Source organism: Poecilia reticulata, linkage group LG21 (assembly GCF_000633615.1).
Source record: "Poecilia reticulata strain Guanapo linkage group LG21, Guppy_female_1.0+MT, whole genome shotgun sequence".
Classification (NCBI taxonomy): domain Eukaryota; kingdom Metazoa; phylum Chordata; class Actinopteri; order Cyprinodontiformes; family Poeciliidae; genus Poecilia; species Poecilia reticulata.
The window spans coordinates 1,680,428-1,702,563 of NC_024351.1; the positions used below are offsets into that span (position 1 = coordinate 1,680,428).

Sequence of the window (22,136 nt, forward strand, 5' to 3'; positions counted from 1 at the left end):
CATTTTAACTGTTAGCCAGAACTAAAGGATATTTTGCATTCAGTTATCTGCATATTGGTAGTAATTTTGATCTGTTAAATTCAGGATTAAATCCATTATAAATTAGTTATAAAGCTGCTTTTTTTTTTCAACAAGAACCTTAAATGTGCGAATGTGTTGTTTTCCTCCTTTTTAAATTCAAATAAAATCTGACGCATATTTGTTCTATTTTGAAGAACTCATATTTTATAATAGGAAATGGTGTGGAGCCTCAGGAGTTTACTGGTCATTCATTGGTTTATGTCCAGAAAGAGGGAGGAGAAAAGAGAAAAGACAGAAAGTAAAATATGGGAATTTGTTGCAGTTTTTTATTTAACAAACAAAAACAAAAGAAACATTCTTTACCATTATGTCATAAAAAAAACAATTTCCCAGAATGAACCAATACATTTTTAACAAGTAGATCATAAAATATGAACTTCAGAGTTAAAAAAAAAAGTAAACACACCAAAGGAACAATTATCCATGTAAACATATGACTATAGGGACAAAGAGAAAATAAAGAAAATCAAACTGCAAATTTTAAATGACTTTAAAATTTCCTGAATTTATTTATTTTTTAAAATGTTTACTTTAGGTTGTTTGTCTGATATTAGTTGTTGAATATAAATCAAAAACTCTGATAAATACATTTTTATCTGCAAAATGTGAAATTCTCTATGTTAGTGTGATGGTTAAGTGAGATATTCCTGCATAAAATCAAATAGAAATTGTAACATGCAGTTTGTTTCTTTTAGGATTAATATCAATATTCATTTTACTGTTTATTCTGGAACATTACCAGCTATTGTAAGTTGCATCCGCTGCTTAAACTGGATTTAATATTCGATTTAATATTCAATTAAATTAATCAAAATGTGAACATTTATTTAGTCCAAATGAAGCATAAAGATTTCAAATGGAAACTGCATCTTCTGCTTTTTTAATTAAGAGATTTTAAATTTTATTCTTCCAGGACTAAAGCAGTATTAATCCCCAGCCAGCAGGGGGCAGCAGTCAGCTGGTAGAAAACGGACTCCGGTTTTTGATCCGGTGGTTCTGGTTTTTCATGCTTGAATTCGGCTGATTTAAATCAGTTTCTCATAAGCAGAACTTGAAGGATCCGACCTTTTGGACATGGACCCTCTCCAGACCTCAGCAAGAAGGTTTCTGGTTCTTCCTGATTTGGATTTTCTCCTTGTTCATGGTTGGTGTGACCCATCTCTCAGGTAATCCGCCGCCATCATGGCTGGGACAGAAGTTCCTCCTCATCTTGTCTGTGTTCATGTCAGCTGCTGATTAATATTTATTTCGATCCAGATCTGAACCATTGTGTTTTCTGGAAGGAGGTTCTGGGGAACAGAGTCTCTTTCCAGATGCTGATTGTGGAAAGCAGCAGTTATCAGAAATGGTGTCAGATACAAGGGATGAGCAGGATTACATTTTCAAAGAAAGTGCTGGGATAATATGTATTTGACAACAGACTATTTACAATATATGAAAAATAAAAACTGAAAAGCATGTTAGCAGCAAAAAATAATTAAAATGTTTAAAATTGTGAAAATAACATCAGGATTGTGAACACTTCATGAGTTTGTTGGGAGCAGAAATGCTTAGAGTCCAACATCTGCTGAGAGGAAGGATCTCCTCTAATGCTTCTCCGTCCACTTTGGATGTCATCTTGACTTTTACCAAATATTTCTTTTTTTGTGATTTTCTTAAAATTACAGTTTAGGTTTTAAGTTTTTGCTTACAGCAGGTTGGGGACACATGAATGGGTGATCAAACTCACCCATTCATGCTGTGGACCAAAACCGTAGGTCTCATTTCAGACCAAGCAGCAGCATTTACAATTGCTGCCAAAAGTAGGAGGCAGACAACAGCACAGGGCATTCTGGGTAAAAACAGCAAAAACAAACGTGCAAGTCTAACATTAGCAGGAGAAATGCTTCGTGGTTGTTTACCAAAAACAAAAGAGAAAATATAACTATTAAAATATGATGCTACTTCATTTTTATTCACATTTTGCAAAGAAGGAAGTTGGTATCTTCTTCTGAGATTTGGGTTCAGCGCCCCCATAGGCGAGGAGGGTAACAGATTTTTTAAAAGGTTTCGCTGGTTTGAAACAATGGAGTGTGACACAAACACCCGCAGGTGAAATCAGAAGAAATGTGTTAATTTTTTTCCCAAATGTACGAAGTCTACTGAACTATCAGATATGAAAACATCCTAAATTTCTTCCGGCGATACGTTGGACAGTCAGGTGACACACAAAGACACTTGGGTTTTTTAACTGGAGAAAGATTCCAGAACCTTTGGATGTGGATCAAACTGACACACATTGGTACAGAAATTTACAGAAAACTTTTTCAAATCTGCCAGTAAATGTGGTCAACCCTTCCTGAAATGAATTCAGTTCATCTCATGAACCAGGAGCTGGTAGATAAAGCCGGTCCAGAACTGAAGAACTTTAAAAAACCTGAACATGATGGAATCACTGTGTTTGTCACAGAGGTGTGGTCTGCTGAAACAAATCCTCCTCCTCCTGTTGGGCTGCAGAACCCGCCCTCCTGCTGTCAGAACCGAGGGACTGGGTCGGTCCAACTCAGACTGGAGCCAACAGAGACGGAGGAAACTGCTTCTACTGCCGGTGAGTCCTTCTGCTCTCGTCTCCGTCCGTCTTCTGATTTCTCCTGGAGGATTTTCTTCCTCTCTGGTTTTCCTTCAGCTCTGATTCTTCCTGCTGATCCCTGAAACTGATGAAGTCAATGTCTCTAAAACCAAACAGCAACTCTGGTTATCAAGTACAGCTGATAACTAAAGAGGGAAGTCTTGACCTTTAAGGCAGTTCAACTTAACTTTAATTTTAAAATGTTAATATTTTATGATTAAGAGACAAAAAAAAGTTCATTTTATTTTGAGATTAGAGAGAAAATGTCACATTTTCTGTTCATATCTGTTTATTTCTCTCCAGTTTCAAAGCTGCACTCTGTTCACCAAAGATTAGTTCAACGGTCTGATTAAATTTATCAAGAGTTTGTTTATTCCTAATGAGATTCAAAGTTTTAAGAGCTACAGAGCTGTGAGAAAGTATTTACACCCTTATCTTCATAGCTGATAAGAGTCTCTAACTTCACTATGGAGGAAATTTAACTCTCTCTGCTTTGCTGAGTAGTTTTAATTCAGACACATTGGACGGTTTTCTACCATCAACAACCTGTTTAAGGACACAAATCATCCAAGCAAATTGGGTTTAGCTCAGGGCTTTGACTAGACCATGTGCGTCTCTGTTGTGAGTAATAAGCCAACTCATTAAAGCTAAACGGCGTCCCGCGGGGAGACGGTTCAGAACCTCAAACCCCAACAGACCCTTATGTTCGGGTCGGGGAACCGGGCCGACCTTCAAACGTGTCAGAGGTCACTTTATTCGCATAATTGTAAGACAAACAGGTCCAGTTCAGGTGGTGGAATGGCCTAGTTAAAGTCCAAATTGAATGGCAAAGCTTGGAAGTTCTACTGATCTCCAACCAGATCTGATGGGAACGTCAGCCTCTTTGGGTCCCAGTAGAACCAGTACAAAGTCAATAATCGTACCGCCTTGGTGATCAGGGAGGTCAAAGGTCACCTGAGCTCTCTGAACAGTAGCACCTTGTTTTCGGAGTGTTGGCGCTGGACAGTCGAGTGTCCAGATGTCCCGTCCCTGTTCAGCAGCCTGATGGAAACTCGTCAAGCTGATAATCAGACGCTGATCAGCAATCGGGTCGGTTCCGACCAGCTGCTTCCTGCAGGTGGTTTACAGCAGCAAGCATGCAAAGAAAAAATCAAAAATGAATTTTATTTAATTTAGAATAAAAAATGTTTGTTTACAATTTTTTATTGATTCTTCTGATTTATATTTAGCATTATTTTAGTTTTGTTTTTATTTATATGTTTTATTTAGTCATTTAAATTAACTTTTTTAGTCTTTTTATATACATATTTTTATCTGTTTACTTTTTGCCTTTGATCTTTTATTTCTTGATTCATTCATAATTGATTTATTTCTTTTTTATTTTATTTATCCATTTTATTTGTTATTGTTTTTTTAACTATAAATATTTTGATTTCATTCACTCCATTTTTATTTTACATTGTTATTGATTTATATGCATATTTATTTTTTTTATTTAACAGTTTTTTGTTTAGACATTTTTAATTATTTTTTTATTTATTCATTTTTTAAAATTTATTTTTAGTTTTATCTATTTTTTATCCAGTTATTTTCATGATCAAACATAATCCCACATTCTCAGATCTTCTCAGACCTGTTCTGTAAAGATCCATGTGGTCATTATAATTCTGATCTGAAATAGTTCACAGACTCATTTGAACCGATTCAGTCCGAATGTTTAGACGAAGAAGAACCACTTGCCTTAACCGTCGGTCCTCCAGTAAAGAACTCAGACTCTCAGGTTAATTTCCCTGCCATCTCAGTGGATTTTCCCCCTGATTAACCTCCATGTTGTTCTGCAGAGCAGCAGAAAACCCAGCAGCACGAGACCGAGCTGATAAGATCGGACTCTGGATCAGAACTCAATTAGAGCTCTAAATCCAGCAGCTTCTGGCTGATTGGACTAATTAGATCAGAACAGAGTTTGTTTTGTTGCTCTGCTGCATGTTTGAGATTCTTTAAAGCGTGAGCCGGCTCCATGGACCGACTGCAGGAACTGAGTCAGAATGTTTCGGGTTAGATCTGTTAAATGCAGATCTAACAGCCAGGAGTTGAATCTGAATTTGTTCTTTTGTTGGTGCTTTTAAAGCTTCATTTCCACGTTTCTCAAGGCAACTTTATTTACATAGCACCTTTCAGCCGGAGACAACTCAAAGTACTTGTTCAAAAAAAAGTTAAAACAACATAGAAGAAAAAAAATTAAATGCAGTTGTTTATTTATGCACTTTTATTCCACTCTGATGGAGACAAATGTAGGATTTTCTTTATAAAAAAGCGTTTAATTGTCTTTATCAGCCATTTAAGCTTCATGTTCAGGTCTGTTAAAGTTTTAACAAGCTTATTTTAATCTGATTTTTCTTAGTTATAACTAAACTTTAAACTGAGTTTAAACTTGTAGGAAATGAGCAAAATGCAGACGGAGCTGAAAAACAGAAAAATGAAGCCGGTTTGTTGCAACCAGATTAATTTGGAATCTGTAATTCAGGGTTTTTCCTCCACAAGCAGCTGAATTAAAGAGCGACCTCCCCCTCAGACGCTGCCTGATTACTGAGAGGAAACACTGCAGCTCATCATAATGAGGTTTATTTACAGCCTGCAGCTGTAATTTCAGGAGTCTTCTGTCTGCGCAGAGCGGCTCCGGTTTGCATGGGGCCCCAAACGCTGAGCGGGAGCTGCAGGCTGGGGGACTCAGTCCGGCTAATCTGATCAGACTTTACATCCAGAATGATGAGAGGATGAGTTCCTCTGACTTTTAGTAAAATGTTCCATCCTAACAAACTCTAGAAGAGACCAGTGATGGTTTCTGAACAAGAGTTTCATACATCTGACCCAACGGTGTTCAACCTGTGGTCCAGGGGCAATTAGTGACTCCTGGATTCATGATTTTCTTTTTTTCTTTTTTTTTGGCCTCCCAGGATTATTTCAAGTATAAATTGGGGCAAAACTTTATCATTTGAATCAAAATCTACTTACAAAAATGTCAGATGCAACACAATGCATGTCTACTCACTGACTTGTTCACATTGTTGCACCAAAATCTACTTTTAATTGATTAATTTAAAGTTGGTTAAACACAGGAAGTCATTTCAAATGAGAACTGACCTAGATCCTGTTGTTACTGCTGAGAAAAGACTAAATATTTTTTTGAAGCCCAAAATATCAAACTAGCCACATTTCTTTTAACAAGGATAAACTATTTGAAGTTTTGAATCTACAATCATATTAAGCAAATGTTTAATTAAAATAGTTAATGCTTAGTTTATTGTTGAGTAGATAAAATTATACATTTTTATGATGCAACTGAGTCATTTTTAACAGAGAAGTATGATGACTTCCTGAATGCAGAAGGAGCAGAAGCTTCTTAAAGAGACAGAATCCCAACTTTAAGGAATTAAATGTTGACGTAAAATTTCTTTTAAGTCATATTTGCTATATAAATATAATTTTTATAACAACTGGGGGTAATATAGTTACTTAGCTGTGGCATAAAATGGAACCATGGCTAAAAATAAATACTTCCCGTGTTGTGTTCATGACAGAGTTATATAACAGAAAACTAAATATGGAAGTTATTACTCCACCCAGGACAGATGACATTTTGTCCTCTGGTGATTAGATGTTGATTCTTTGAGAAAATACTGAATTTTTCATGAAGTTGTGTTTGGTGTTTGGTTCTGGTGGGAACCAGGTTCTGATCCGTCCTGCAGCGTTGCGTCGCCGAGTCGCCGTTCTTCCAAACAGAAACTCTCAACGGCCAACAGGGATCAACGTTTCCCCAGCAGCTGCTTCCAATTATTCCCAACAAGAACAGCCTCTCTCTCTCTCCCCCCATGTTCCCACATAATGAACTGCCTCGCTCGCCCGCCCGCTCCACAGTGGGCATGTCGTCATGAATGTGTTATTAATGTGAAAACACTCAGAACAGACTATCAGTGTTCAGATTTTCTAATATTTCGTCTGTTTTGTTCGTTCCAGGCCAAATTAAATGTCCGACTGTAAATATTTGGGATTTTCAGGAAGCTCCGCGTTGGGAAGGTCGTCTCTAGTTTCTTTGTGGCTACAGGACAGTTTCAGCTTTAATTCCTCATAAAACTCTCCTGGTTTCCCTCTCAGCCTTTTCCCCAAACTATTAAGAGGATTCGTACATGTTTGAAAAAGTACCTCGTTATCCTGGATGAATCTTTCCATCCCTCAGAAAAATGCTTCCTCATATCAAGGTCGGCTTTCTGCTTCTCTGCAGCTGTTACTCCGGTTTTCCTTTGCTGCTCAGCATTTTTAAACTTGGATCGGCTTGGAAGAATAAAACTCGGTCTTATCCGGCTCTGGATCAGGAACCAGTTCTGCAGCAGAAACCGAAAGAGAAAGATAAAAAATCTTCCATGACTGACTTCCTGGTTTCCTGTCTTCCCTGAAGCAGAGATATTTAAGTAACCTTTTGAATTTGTCTGAGAAATCATTAAAGAAAATCTAATTTTAATATTTATGCAAAATGCAGATCAACACTAACCAAAGACAAAGCATTTTTTATTTTTGTAACTCCTGATATTCCTGTTATTACTGCTCTGATAAAAATGTTAAAGGGGTGATGTAAAGTTTTTCCCTCATCAAAAACATTCCTGTAGTGTCGCCTTGATCCTTTCATGCATGTTTGAGAAGTCATTTAATCTCCATGGTAACCATTCATCTGAGCAAAATGACTGGATGGATTTAGCCTCGCCTTTGGGACGTAGCTCCTCCCCCACTCAGCTCCTTCAGACTAGCCAGCAGCAATTAGCAAACACCTGGTGGAACTGCTTCTCAGAGCAACGCTGGTAAAAACATTGTGAAAGGATTAGTAGAGGAGCCATGTTGGGATGACTTCCAGAAAGAGCAGGAGTTTTTAAAGAGACACAGGCCAAAATTTCAAGGCGTTAAAATACAAAGTAAAATTTCTTTTAAGTCATACTTGATATATACAGCATTTTATAACAACTGAAGTAACGTAGTCACTTGATTAAGCTGTAAATGCCACTTGGTGCCTGGAAAACAAATAATACTTCCCTTTTAAAGTTGTATTAATTAATCCACAACTTTCAGTTTTTCTGCAGTGTAGATAAGCGTAGATATCAGTTTAATTTAAACGAGTCAGGATGAAGCTTTGAGAAAACATTTTCTGTTCGAAACTCGCCTGTACCTTCACTAAGAGCTATAAACTAACACCATGAAAAAAAACACAAACAGTTATTTCTTTCCTCTGCTCTACTGAACAAAATTCACCACTAAACTAATTGCAAATAGTTGTTTTATTACATTAGTTTTTTTGTTTAAATATAAAAATGGTATGTTGAAAAGCATGGTGAAGGATCTGTGATGCTGTGGGCCTGTTTGTCCTTGCCAGAGTGCCTGGCACTACGCCTGGTTTCCCTCTGGTGTAAAGCTGAAAGCGAGCCGCCTCCGGCTCTTTCAGCAGGATAATCATCCTAAACATCAACACAGAAACGGCTCACTGGACGCAGAATCAACTCCTTCCAGAACCGTCTCGGTTCTAAATCCCAAAGCGAAGCCGGGTTTGTGATCCAGCTGTGTTTTTGTTGTGGTTTGGAGCTTTGAACTCGCCCTGTTGGTTTGCTCTTCCTCTGCCTCAGATGTTTGTGTTCCTCTGGTTTGTAGAAGTCGGATCAGGACACAATCCGCCTTGTTGCTACAATCTGACATCACTCTGATGTTTAACGCAAATATTTCAGTAAATAACAAATGAATCAGAACCACATCAGTGGTCCAGCTCATCTGGTTACTGCAGGATTCCTCTCAGATAATTCTGTGGTTTTTATCTGCTTTCATCCTTTTGTTTCCCAACGCCTGGTGATTGAATTTCTCGCCGTGTTTCTGATGGCAGTGTTTTCCAGCCGGTCGTTGCGTAACGAGCCGAGCGTTCCTGAGCTTCCTGCGGTTTCTGGGGACTCTGGCAGCAGCTCTTGTGTAAAGTTACAAACTCTAACTGGTTTGTTTTCACGCAGGAGCTGCAGAGGCTGTCCAGGCATTGTTTGAAATCACACAACACCATGTGTTTACATGCTCAAGAATGTCAGTTTTGTTTTTTAGATCTAAAAACCAATAGTGGAACTGATTCTGAGTCAGAAACCAAAATGTACTGGAAAGGTGCAAAAACAACCCGTAAAATGAGCATTAAGCATGTTTGCTTGCTGGTTTGGGATAAATAAACCTGAAATGGTTTGGAAACGTTCCACTTTTCCTGCTCATCGTGTCCGGACAGCGACAGCGGCACAGGAAATGTGCGACTGGGATGTTTGACCCTTCGTAAGGTGTTTGATTCCAAAGCGTTTTGGAGGAAATCAGCGTGTGGCGCTGACGTCAGGCTGTTTACCAGCAGGACGGGAAATTCCCACTCCGGCAGCCAGATGTGTCTCCAGTTTATCTGCTGGTCGGTTTGGCAGGAAGCCGACGGTTAAATATAAAAGCTGCTGCTCTGTTTTTAACCTGCGTCAAAGAAACACGGGAAGCAGGAGATGGATTCTCCAGCTTTTAATCCAGACGCTTGAGCTGCTCCACCTTCATTCATCTGATGTTTAAACGCAAAGCAAGCAGAAGGTGCATTCACAATTAACAATAATATTACGGGTTAATTAGCCTGTCATGAAAAAAACTGCAGGTTCATTTTCAAACTTATATTTTAACAATGTTATTCATAAAGATGTCTCAGTTAAGGTTAGCTAAATGCTAGTTAAACATTTAACAGGCTAAATATGCAACTCCAAACTAAATTTCTAGATCCAAGCTAAATATTTAGCTAGCAGGCTAACTGAATACTAAATTAAATTTAACCTGCTTGCTAAATTTTATGTAATCTGAAGTGGAGAAAAAAACTTGGACATTTCTCTGATTGAATGTTGAAAATTTGCTAGGAAAAAAAAATCAGATTTTGCCATTACACTCTCAACTTTTCTGAAAAGACATGAAAAATATTACATTTTTGGATTTTTTCTGAGTTTTCAAAAGTGTTTATTTTTAGAAACTCAGAATTGTCCTTATTGTTGAGAATAAATAATTCTATGTTTTCCTTCTATCTCTGTTAGCTAGTTGCCAGGCTAAAGCTAAGCTGAACCTAAAGGAAATGACATCCATCCATCTACACAGAACATAATCAGCTGTTCTGTGTAGGTTTTTTAGAGAACAGTAGTGAACAAATGCTGCGACGGACTGGCGACCTGTACAGGGTGACCCGGTCTCTCGCCCGGAACGTTAGCTTCAGATAGGCACCAGCATCTCCCGACCCCATTAAGGGACAAGGGTGTAAGAAACTGGATGGATGGGTAGTGAACAAATGACCTTGCAAAGTTTTTAAGGCTTGCATCCTACATCCCTTCTGACCCATTTGAGGTTGTGATCCATACATTTATTGGTTACATTACTGCAAGAAGCTGCAGTAACTGGAAAAACTGCAACTCCTGACTGGAAGCAGAAGGCTAAACAATATCGCCCCTGTATTAATAAATGAAATTCATGAATTCAACTCACTGACTCTTCTATAACCTCGTACATCTCAAACGTAGCATGGACAACAAATAATTCTCCACAATTTCTAGAATTTTTCAGAGTTTTACTCCTTTTTTCCTGTCTACATTGGCCCTAATGTGCCATTGAAAACATCTGTGCTCTATCGTTCTTGAACTGAAGTCAGGGGCCGCAAATGGCCCCCGGACCACACTTTGGACACCCCTGCCTTGAGCTTATTTAGGCATGTTATCATGATGCCCTCTGGGTCCTTTCTGGTCTTATTCACCTGGGTTAGACCCAGAATCCTCTGAAAGGGCCTCATGAATCTCTTCTGGTTTTGGTAGGACCCGCAGGATGTCCTTGGAACGACCTCCAAGTTCTTCTAGGCTCAATAAACCAGTGAACCTTGAATAAGTGGAGTTATGATGAGTGGAGTGAGCAGAGGACCAAACTCTTTGTGTTCATATCGGCGGCTCTTCTGTCTCTGATGTCTGAGATGTTTTCTCAGACTTGATCCGTCTGCTCGGTCAGATCAGCTTCATTTCTGCAGCCGAGGCCAGAAAACACTTTGTCTTTTGTCTCTGACATACTTTGTCCACTCAGCGGGTTTTCAGTGAAAGTTTCGACATTCCTCTGAGGCTCAGACCAAACCCGGCTGGTACAAACCACTAAACACCTCTGGGATCATTACCTGCCCCGAAACAAGTGGACCTTTCTCTGCTTTCCACACGTCCTGCAGCTCTGCAGCCGCTGAGCTTATTTACAACCAAAGCAAAGCTCTGTAATCACGTTTTTTGGTTACAAGGGAAACTTTGTTGACCAGCGCTCTCTTTAAACCACAAAATCACTCAATCTGCAGACTAAAAAGGTGCAGCGAGGGAAACCAAACACCCTCAGACCTTTTGGAGTAGAAACTCCTGAAGGAAAAGGTCAGCGGTTATTACAGCTCCTGGTCTTAATTGTGTTTTGGCAGCACTTCCTGTCTGTTATGATAAAGTTTGACGTAACGACTTAAACGAAACAATATCTTGGAGCAGTTGGGTGGAGACCACTCCAGCAGGCCTTTGTTTGGACTTTTGGAGCACTAAGCAGCCTGAAGAGCCAACTCCCTCACTACAGCTCAGATTGAATCAGGTCAGAGGTCAACACTTAGACAGTCACACAATGGCAGACCTCTGAAGTGCAGCTCTGCATCGCAGCGAGCGCAGAAATACCTGCAGAACCAACAGCACATCTTACAGCTGCTATCAGTCGCCTTGCTGAACTTCTTAAATAATTTTTGGCTTTTGCAAAACAATTCATACCAAATGTAATATCTGTATCAACGAACATGTCAGAGCCTCAGAACGACAAGTTCTTGTTTCCTTGTGTTCTGATAAGATTTTGTTCATGTTCTCAGAAAAACACTGGATGTTCTGTTGTTAAAGTTAAAGTTTTCATGTCAAGTATTGAAATTATAGATCAGTAAAGGCGTAAGTGTAGATAAGATTCACATTTACGCCTTTAATGTAACTTGTTGATAGATTATGTGACGCAGAAAGCAAGAAAAAAAACTAAAGTATCAATAGGAACAAAGACAATCTCCTAAAGGAAAACTGAACCTGCAGTTATGTAGAAAATACATTTCTTCCTAACAGCTTCCCTCCTCTTCCTCTTCCTCTTGTTCTCTCTGGCTGTTGACCTCATCCAAATGTCCTTCCACTGTCAGAAATGTAACATCGTGTTTGTTTAACTGTAAAAAATTTTTAAAAAAAGCTACAGGCGTCTCTTTAGGTTTCAGTCAGGTGAGGGACGATGTCCACCTGTAATAAAACACACATTCACGCTCTCCGGTGAAATAAGTGTGTTTTCAGTTGGTTTGACCTCCTCCAGGCCGTGTTGATCCTGCGGTCGGACTGTATTTACACAAACTTGGAGCTAACCACAGAATCCTGCTACATTCTCAGTGTTTACATGTGTTTTATGGATGTGTTTGGGTTCCTGCTGCTCTGCAGTCTAGTCTGACATAATAAAATGAACTGAGCAGCTTCAGCTCCTTAAGTTTGCAGATAAGCTGCAGCTTTTTGAGGGAGAGTAAATCAAACTGTCACGGTTTTTATGTTTGGAGCGCTCAGGGAAAAGAAAACCCTCTGCAGCGGCGGTTGTTTTAGTTTGGACTCATTTAGCAGCAGAACACCACAAGCAGCATCAAACTCTGCAATTTGAGCTGCGATGACTCATTTATTTCACTAAATGTAGCCGCTTGAAAATCAAAGGTTCAGTTTTAGAGCTACGCATGAAAACATGCAGCTCAGTCCTGAAAACTACACTCTGAGGTTTGTTAGCTATGCAAAACAAAATGTTTATGAAATTTGTCCAAAAAGAAAACATTTCCACACAGATTATAGAGAGATTTTTGGTAAATTAGTGGGAAATAGACAATTGTACATAAAAGTAGAATTAAACCCAAAATTATTCTGACGTCTGTTGAATTTGTGTTTAAAATAGTTTTTATTCAACCTAAACGTCTGGCAGGAAATGAGACAGTTTTGTTCTGCAGAGAGGATCATCAATCCAACTTTTTCTCCAGTTAGTGTCTCTGCAGACCCCACACATGCTTGACATAAACTGTTTAGACTTTTACTTTCAGGTTGGTGCTACATGGAGAGATCTCTGATGAACACTTAAAAGTTAAAATGTGACTGATGTGATGAACATTTCCCAGGTCTTCATCTTTTATAAAAACACAGGATACATTCATTATTAGCAATTTTTCTCTCAAAAATCTTGCAGAAAATTGTATATTGAAGTTTTCCAGTCTGGGTTAAAGAACCGTCACAGCACAGAGTCCAAAGGGTTTTTAATGATATATTCTCTGCAACAGATAGCGGTCACTGTGTTGTTTTGGTTTCCTTCAATGCAGTGGGCCCTCAGATTCTCTCCCAGAAGGCATCTGGGGCCTGAATAGACTGAATGACAGCAGACACTCGCCTCCTGTTTTGTGTGTCGATGTTCCTTCAGCACGCTCCGTCACTGAGGGAATCCTGCATCAGTTCTGCTGTCAGAGACCCATTGATGCTTTTTCTGGTCATTTACCCTGAGCTGAGGCCTCCAGCGGTCCCTGAGGGGCCTCTAGGGGCCCTATAACTCAGTCTGAGAGCTGTGTGTCTGCATCAGCAGGGGTTCATTTATTTAGTCGTTTTTGTGGTAGAAGTGAAGATAAATCTGTTTCATGTTTTATGCAAGCTGTCCATGCTTATTAAAATGTACATAATCATAAGATGTGGTCTTTGTGGCAGATCTTTCATGCATTATGATCTTTAAACATACAACCAGAGATGTGGCTTCATCCTGCCTGTAGATGGACTAGACAGATAAATAATATGGCAACTTAATTAAACTGACTTTCTCTCCTTCTAACAGGGAAGGATTTGAAGCAGAAGCCAAAATCCTGGAGTGAGGTTCAGACTCTCTGATCAGCAGAGCTTCACGTAGGTTTGTTTTCCTTTTTCGTTTAGTTTTCCTGTTAATTGTTTCATTTGGAGCAAATGTTCAGTGATCTGCTCCATCTAGTTTGGGTTACATATGATATTTTATGACGTTATGGTTATGGAAGTGGAGCAAAACTTATTTATGCCACTGTTGAATTCAGATTTTAAATTATTTTAATCAATGCAAGAGTTTAATTCTGACAGGAAATTAGATATTTATTTCTCAAAAGATCAAGAAACAAAAGTAAAAATAGTGCCAGTTCAAAGAAATATTTGGTCTGTTTTTATAGGGAATCAAATGTCATGTTAATTATTGTCTATATTTATCTCAGTAATGAAACATTTCTTTGGTGGCGACCCAAGTTTGAGATTGGAATGTCTCCTTTCCATCACCCTAATCTTGAGCCCCCTTCAACAGATGCTCCTTCAGATTCTCTACTAGGTTTGTATAAATGATTAGTATTTTAATACTAAAATAAAATATATTTAAAAATGCTAACTTGGTCCAAAATCAGAGCTGTTAGCACTCCCAAATGTATATTACTACAATGTAGGTCATTACTTTTGTGGAGTTTTTATATAATTAATCCAGTTATAAACATTTATAACCATTCATAAACATTTTATGAAACAATGATTCACTTTTAAGCATTCGTCTAAGCTAATCGCTCCCACAGGGAGTAAGGGCTAAAATTAGTTAAAACAAGTTTAACTGGTTGCCTGGTTTTGTCTTAAAACTAAATTGCTTTGTGAATTAATCTAAGAGAAATCTCAAATTGCATGTCAAAACATAAACAGTTTTTAAATATATCTTACTGCACTATATATAAGACAAAACTAACTTACAAGTAATTTCTTAGTGAAATATAAGAGTTTATTTGAAGTAAATAATTTTACAATTCTGACAGTTTAATTAAAAAGACAGTTTTTCCATTACAAGTGAAATAATCTGACAGTCAGCTGATCTGACTGTAACTCAGCTTTGATTAATATTCAAGAATTATTGACTTAAAACAAGTTCCTACATGTTACTTTTAAGTTAATAAAACAAAGTTATGAAATTTTCACCCAAAACAAGACAGAAATTCTTGTTAAGATTTTCTGTTTTTGTAAAACATGTTGAATGTAACAACTGACAATTTTTCAATGGAAATCTTGGCTTTGTCTAAAATATTCAATAGATCTTTGTCTTGTTTTTGAGTAGCTGTTTGACTTCTTTGTTGGTTTTTCCATATTTTTTTTCATGTGTTTTTCTAAAATTTGCAGGATAGACAAGTAATTATTGGTGTTGGGAAGCTGTTTTATATTAAATACATTAGATCTGTTTGGTTTTAGTGTTCATTCAGTGAAACCGACATGGTGTTTTTACTTGTTTTTATCATACTGGTCCAGTCCTCGTTTCATTAACAAGATAATATCTTCAGGTTTTCTCTCATTATTTGATCATCCTGTTTATAAGCGGATTTAAGCAAACCATTGGGGATCAGAGGGTGTTAAAGTTTCCTGCACATGTGTGAACAGATGAAGCTGATCTGACTGTAACTCAGATTTATTGGTGACCTGTAGATAACCTCAGCTGGTTAAGGTAAACCGTGTTTAATCCAGGACCAGATCTGATTATTCCCCCGGCCAGCAGACTGTTTGATAGGATTACAGACGATCGATTCAATGGAGCAGCCAAGCTTTCTTTTTTATTAGTTTATTTTTGATCATTTGATAATTTTTGGTGTCTTGCTGGTGGGTTTTAGGACAAGAAAATGTGGAGATTTTCTCAACCAAATCTGACCAAATGTCTGATTCACAGAAACGTTTGGCAGTTTGTTGACCTGAGAGTTTTTGGACCTGAAGCTTTGTGCAGTCCATCTTGTGTTGAAGAACTTGGTGGAGTTTTTGTTGTGTTGTTTTGTTTTGTTTTTACTCAAAGTTATGGAAGAATTTATGTGAGTCATTTGTTCATTTGATGCCAAAATTCAATTTCAAGAATTCTATTTTTAGAGTTCTTGGTTGGTTATTGAAAGTTAAAGTATAAATGGAAAAGTAGTGGTTGTTAGTATTTAAATATTTAATCTACAAATGAATGGACAGAAAGACGGACGGGAAGAGTCCATATGAGTCCATATGTATTTCCAACCTCATCCAGGCCATGACTTCTTCTTTGTCGTCCATTGTCATCCAGACTGAGAAGCTCCTCTATCTCCTCCTCCTGTTCCTCCTCCATCAGCAGCTCCTCCTCTCTAATAGCTTCCTCAGTGTTCTGCAGAACCTTCCACCATACAGGAAGCAGCGACCGCGATCCCACCCATCTCCTCCCACCCCTTCCCCAGCCCCACCTGGAGAGTGGCACTCCACCCGTCTGCCCAGCAGTGGCACAAGGAGTCCAGTCATCCCAACAGGAAGCTGACTTCCTCTTCCCTCCTCCATCCAGGCTCACTTCCTCTGCTGAGAGAAACGCTGCTCCTCCTTCTCCTCCTCCACCTTATCCAAATCTCTGTGTACTCTCCCATGAAGAGGAGGAGGAGGAGCAGGAGCACAGGTCCAGTTCTGTATAGAATATTCAATCCCAGATAAAGAAAACTCACCAGCGCATCAATGTTCATCTGGTTCACGTTCTTCCCGCTGTTAGCAGATGACCGGGACTTCCTGTTTCCTGTTTCTCTCAGCTCTAACTCAGCTGCTGATGTTTAATGTTGGATAACTTCACCAGATATTCAGAGCTGTTCTGATTTTGTGATTTATTTAATAATGGAAGGATTTTCAGTTTTTGGTTTTCCTCTAGGGTTGATTGATTATCACTCAGTTCCAGAGCTCAGATTATCTTCCTCTGCTCAGATTATTTCCATTCTGCCGTCATTTATGGAAACATTTTATCAACTTAGTATCATTTCCTCACAGCCACTTTCTGGAGAGCTGAAGCTGGAAAACAATAATATGCTGATAGGAAAAGCTGGAAAAATCTGGAGAGTATGGAGTTTCTCTCTTTTTCTTCCTTTCTTTTTTTCTCTTATTTTTCTTCCTTTCCTTCCAGGCTTTTTTCATATGTTTATTTTTTTAGTCCCAGGTTCAATTATGAATATCTGATATACATATAGATTAGTTTTTGTTTCATTGTATTTTTTGAAAGTCATAAAGACGTCATCCTTTTTAATTTTTGTTTTATTCAGTGTTTGCCCAGGTTTTTATTTGACTAGTCTGAATCCAGAGATATAAACAAAATGAAAAAACTGTTGGATTTATTATTGCAATGAATGTTGAAGAAAAGCCTAAGCGTTTATATTTCAGTTTTTTTTTCTTTTTGTTTCTCAAGTTTCTCAAGTTTTTGAAGTGTTTTTTGAAGTGTTGTTGGGATTAACCATCATCATACCTTCTGTGTCGCCATAAACTGAAGCCAAGTCACAGATGTTGGTGACTTTAACTAGGTCGTGTTGAAGTTAGTCTGAAGTCAGAGCATAAGAGGATCAGCTGGTCGTTTGTCTCTGGGAGAACAGGTGGCAATCTCCTCAGCTGCATTAATATTTTCGATTCAGATCCGATGAATTCTTTCATTCTGCTGCTGGTCCGAACCGGGGGAGGTGATGAGGAGGAGAAGGGTTTTTGTCTGTGAAGAATGGAGAGGGGGTCGGCCATGGCGGGGCGTCCTGAGAGCCGGCAGATGGTCGATGGGTTGAGCAGACAAAAGTGAGCTGCAGAGTTTTTCCTTTTAAAGCTGAAGAGACAAACACAAAGCGTCAGACTGAGTGGGGGTCAGTCTGAGGCATCAGCATCCAAGAAATGATAAGTATTCTGCAGCTCTATTTCTAAAACATTATAAAATAATCTTTAAAAACAATAAACTCCAGATTTTACTATCATAAGCAGAAGCGGGAATAGCCAAAAAATGTACACAAGTAAGAGTTTTAATACTTCAACATGTTTTTAGGAGTCCAAGAAATTACTCAAGTAAGATTTAGAATATTTGGTAAAAAGTACTGAGTAACTAATCAAATTGTTCATCATTTAATGTTTAAAAATATTTTGGTCAGTTAGACTGACCAAAATATGAAGTTTTGAAAGAACGATTCCTGAAAATATATTCAAAACAATGAAAAGTTTTTCCTTATAAGCAAACATGTAGTTTTGCTTCATCAGGCCTGTTGTGGTGTTCAAAGTTTCAGCCTCCTCAAAGATCGATATCGATTAAAAAGTTGAGACTCTCAGACCTCGCAGTCAAACCCAAACTGAAGCCATGTTTTCTTTTCATGGAAATAGATCTAATCCTCAATATTTGGACATTTATTTACATCATGTCAACGCCATTTCCGGAGTCCTAAAAAACAAAAATAGGACAAAATTCTCAAACTGTTGAATACCTTGACATGTGTTTGTAGAGAGAATAAAGCACAATAAACAGATACTATTCCATATAGCTTCATGCTTTTAATGCCAGAACAGCATTAAATGTTGGGAGGAGGGAAAAACTTCACTGAAGCGAGGAATGCGGGAAAACCTCTGTCAGATTGCTGATGGACATTAGAAGCTGAAACTGTGTGAGACAAACTCCTCCTCTAATTAAACCTCCTCCTTGGAGTCACAGCTGTCCAGGGTTCAGCCCGCTTCTTTCAGGAGAGGTCAGAGGTCGGCGATGCGTTCGGGGGTCAGTGGCTCATCCTCCTCCCTTCGTCTTCCTACCTCTTCCTCCTGTGGGACAGGATGGGCGCTGCCTGGCTCTTACGCACTGAACCTTGAGTTTGTCGGAACCTCTGACCCGTTAGCGGAAATGAATGTTTAGAGTTTTTATTGCTCTGCAGAAGACGTGTAATTGAGTAATGATTTCTGATCATGTCAAAGATTGTTGGTTTAAGCACAGCAGGAAATCCTGTTCTGTTTGCTCAGAGTAGAAAAATGGATACGACTTTACAACAAGGCTCCCCTCATAGTTAGCTAATATAAAGTTTATATATTATTAATTCATCTCTAAGCACTTTATAAATCATTAATAACTGTTTATTAAAAAGATCTACCATTCTTGTCAAATATATTCAGCTCTATAGATATATTAAACATTTCAGACTATTTAGATAAGCATTAGTAAATGTATTTTTTTAGCATAGTCTCTTTCTCATCCTTACTTGATAGTGATTTATAAAGTGTTTATAAATTAATTGATAACATATTTATAAACTATTAGCCATCTGTAATGGGATCCTTATTGTAAAATGGGACCAAACAATGTTGAATTACTCAAAATTCTTTATGCAGTTTTATTTGAACATTATAAACTTAACTGACTCCTTGAATTCACACAGGTTAGGAACTTCAGCTGGCTGAACTTGCTTGTCCCTCTAAAAATTATTATAAAGCATTATAAGCTTTGAGTGTCCTTTATGAGTAATCAAAGGCAACAGAAGCCTATGCTAACAGGCCAGCGTTTCAAACCTTGAAAAAGAGATGTTTCAAACATCTAAAAATGCTTATAAATATGTATTTTAATAGTTCAAACACCAAATATACCCTAATATACATTGATTTGTAAACTTGAAACTGTTTTGGCACTACCAAAAAATCTACAGTTTTCCTCATCTGCACTCTTGGGGTTTCATCCAATCAGCATAAAGGAAAATAAATGGCACTCTTTGATTGGCTGCTTTGTAAATGTCAGCCAATAGTTTGTCAAATGGCATTGCAACGTAATATTTCAGATTCCAGAGTTGCATTTTCTTTATGGAACTATTTAGATATGCTCTATCAAAAAATCTGCAAATTTTTCATGAATAATTTTGAGTCACTTTCCACAGAAAAATCTGTGAATGCAGAACTCAGAATAGGCAGACAGCCACATACGGTTATATTTCTGCAAAAGTGTTCATTCAAAAATGATTGAGAGAGTTTGGAGTGATGCTTTGAGGGTTGCAAGTTCAAATCCAACTGGATAATGCCTTGCTGTGTCATATAGTTGTCAGTAAGACACTTTTAGTCTTTTGTTTTATCTTTGCAGTTTTCATTTTTCCTTTTTCCCTTTTTTCTTCCTTTTTTCTGGCTTTTTTTCTCTTTTTTCTTTTTTTTACCTTTTCTCTCTTTTCTTCCTTTTTTCTCTTCTCTTTTCCATTTTTGTCTTACAAAAGGGGAAATGTTTAAATTTTCAAGCTGAAAAATATCATTTACTGATTTGTTTTGTGTTAAAAACCAACTCCAACAGGAGACAAATTATTCTTACAGAGTTTTTTTACATTAATAGATAAAGCAATATGGCATAAAGACTTTGTTTAATTTAAGTGTGAATAAGTATTTGCTGGAGTTCAGTAAATGGACTTGGTTCTGTTCAGTTGTGTTTTTATCCTCCTCAGGTTGTCAGAGATCCCTTCTGCTTAATGCATCTTAATATTTTTCAGTAAACATTCAGAGGGAGCTGTAACATCTCAGCAACACCTTGTAGCTGATGATTAACTGGACTCCGTTGTTCTGAACGCTTGAGCAGCTGCAGCCAGATGAGCTCAGCCTGCAGATTTCATGTTTGACAGGAAAAAAGGAGCAGAAGGAAAGAAAACCAGGCGAAAATTGCTCAGCATTCCAGAAAACCAAAATAAACAGGAGGAGGACAAGGTCTGGTTTCAGAAACAGAAACGTCATGGAAGAGAAGGAGCGAGGGAAGGAGGAGGGGAAGGGGTTCGTACAAAAGGAAAGTCTGTGTGTTGGAGCTCACAAAGCCCCTCCCTCCCTCTGTTCTCCCAACAGATGAGCAGAAAGAGGGAGAGAGAGGAGCTGGAAGGACGCAGAAGAGGACGGAGCATGAAGAGGCAGCTGCAGATCTGAAAACCGGTAAAAATCCTGAATCTTCACCATCATTTTACACTGAAAGTTTTGGTTTCATTTTATCAACTGATGAGATCCTGATTCTGGATAAAACTGATTTCAGGTCATTTAGGTCATTTCTGCTCATTCCACAGAGAGAGAGAGCTGGATGTTAAATGGAGCAGGTGGAATTACTGCAGCAGAGTTAAAGACGTTTCATTGGTCGGTGAAATAATCAGTAAATGTTCAAAAGGACAACAGAAAAATCTTAATTTGATCAGGAATCTAATGTCAGCATTTCTGATTTGATCTCGAATAGTTGAGTTAAAATTAGTCAAAGTTTAAAGTTATTGCAGCTTTTTAATCCCTTGAATTTTCAGTTCTGTTGCTGTTGCTGTATTTTATAAATACGGTATTATCAGTCTGATTTGATCACCATGGGTTCCATCAATTTAACATTTAATAAAATGTCTAAGCCTTAACAAAAATCTGAAAAGTGTGGCGTGCATTTGAGGCAAAACATTTTAGAACCACTTTTCTATACAGTTGCAGCTGCAGGTTTTGGAGGGGAAATCTACAACAGGTACTGCAGCGTCCACCTTCCACTCTTAACAGAAGAAATGCATCTTCTCCATATTATAATGCTGCCACCATCATGCTTAACAATGGGGATGGGTGATGATTTACTTAATTTTTCTTTGGGATAAATAAAGTATTTTTGAATGTCAGTTTGAATTTTAACATTTAGTTTTGTTTTTGTTTTTTGCTTTTTCTGCCCATCTTAGCATTCTGCATGGAGGTCATTTCTCCTTCATGCTGTTTAGCTTTTTTCAACATTTTCTTTGGTTTTGCTGCTCTTCTGTTAAAACCAGAGCTGTTCAGTGCACAGGACTATTCGTCCTGTGAAATTCTGCATAATATGAAAAAAGATGTTGTTACGAGTAAAATAAACTGCCAGTGGAAACAATCATTTTTCACCAATATTATGGAATGATCCAGAGTCTGGTCCGCATTGCCGGCAGTAAGTCGGGCTCGTTTCCGGTGAGAGTTGGACTCCGCCAAGGCTGCCCTTTGTCACTGWTTCTGTTCATTACTTTTATGGACAGAATTTCTAGGCGCAGCCGAGGTGTTGAGGGGATCCGTTTTGGTGGCCTTAGGATCGCATCTCTGCTTTTTGCGGATGATGTGGTCCTGTTGGCTTCATCGGAACGTGATCTGCAGCTCTCACTGAAGCGGTTCGCAGCCGAGTGTGAAGCGGCCGGGATGAGGCTCAGTGCCTCCAAATCCGAGGCCATGGTCTTGAGCCGGAAAAGGGTAGAGTGCCTTCTCCGGGTCAGGGGGGTCGTCCTGCCTCAAGTGGAGGAGTTTAAGTATCTGGGGATCTTGTTCACGAATGAGGGAAGAAGGGAGCGGGCGATCGACAGGCGGATTGGGGCAGCGTCTACTGTGAAGCGGGCGCTGTACCGGTCCGTCGTGGTGAAGAGAGAGCTGAGCCAAAAAGCGAAGCTCTCGATTTACCGGTCGATCTACGTTCCCACCCTCATCTATGGTCATGAGCTTTGGGTCATGACCGAAAGAACGAGATCACGAACACAAGCGGCCGAAATGGGCTTCCTCCGCAGGGTGGCTGGGCTCTCCCTTAGAGAGAGAAGCTCGGTCATCCGGGAGGGACTCAGAGG

At 38.6% G+C, this 22,136-nt stretch overlaps 1 protein-coding gene across 4 annotated transcripts in view; it reads left to right on the top strand.

Moving 5' to 3' along the window:
* Positions 1-1,031: 1,031 nt before the first annotated feature.
* The window catches only part of LOC103457169 (T-lymphoma invasion and metastasis-inducing protein 2-like), a 46,793-nt gene continuing 25,688 nt past the window's right edge, over positions 1,032-22,136 (top strand). Inside the window, exons 1-4 of one of the 4 annotated variants that reach the window (XM_017302352.1) lie at positions 1,033-1,247; positions 2,531-2,668; positions 13,625-13,692; positions 20,401-20,484. The gene's annotated coding sequence lies outside the window, so the exon portion shown is untranslated. Of the gene's footprint in view, positions 2,669-13,624; positions 13,697-20,400; positions 20,485-22,136 lie in introns of all 4 variants that reach the window. The other 3 variants (XM_008397135.2, XM_008397134.2, XM_008397133.2) reach the window with 3 other exon arrangements.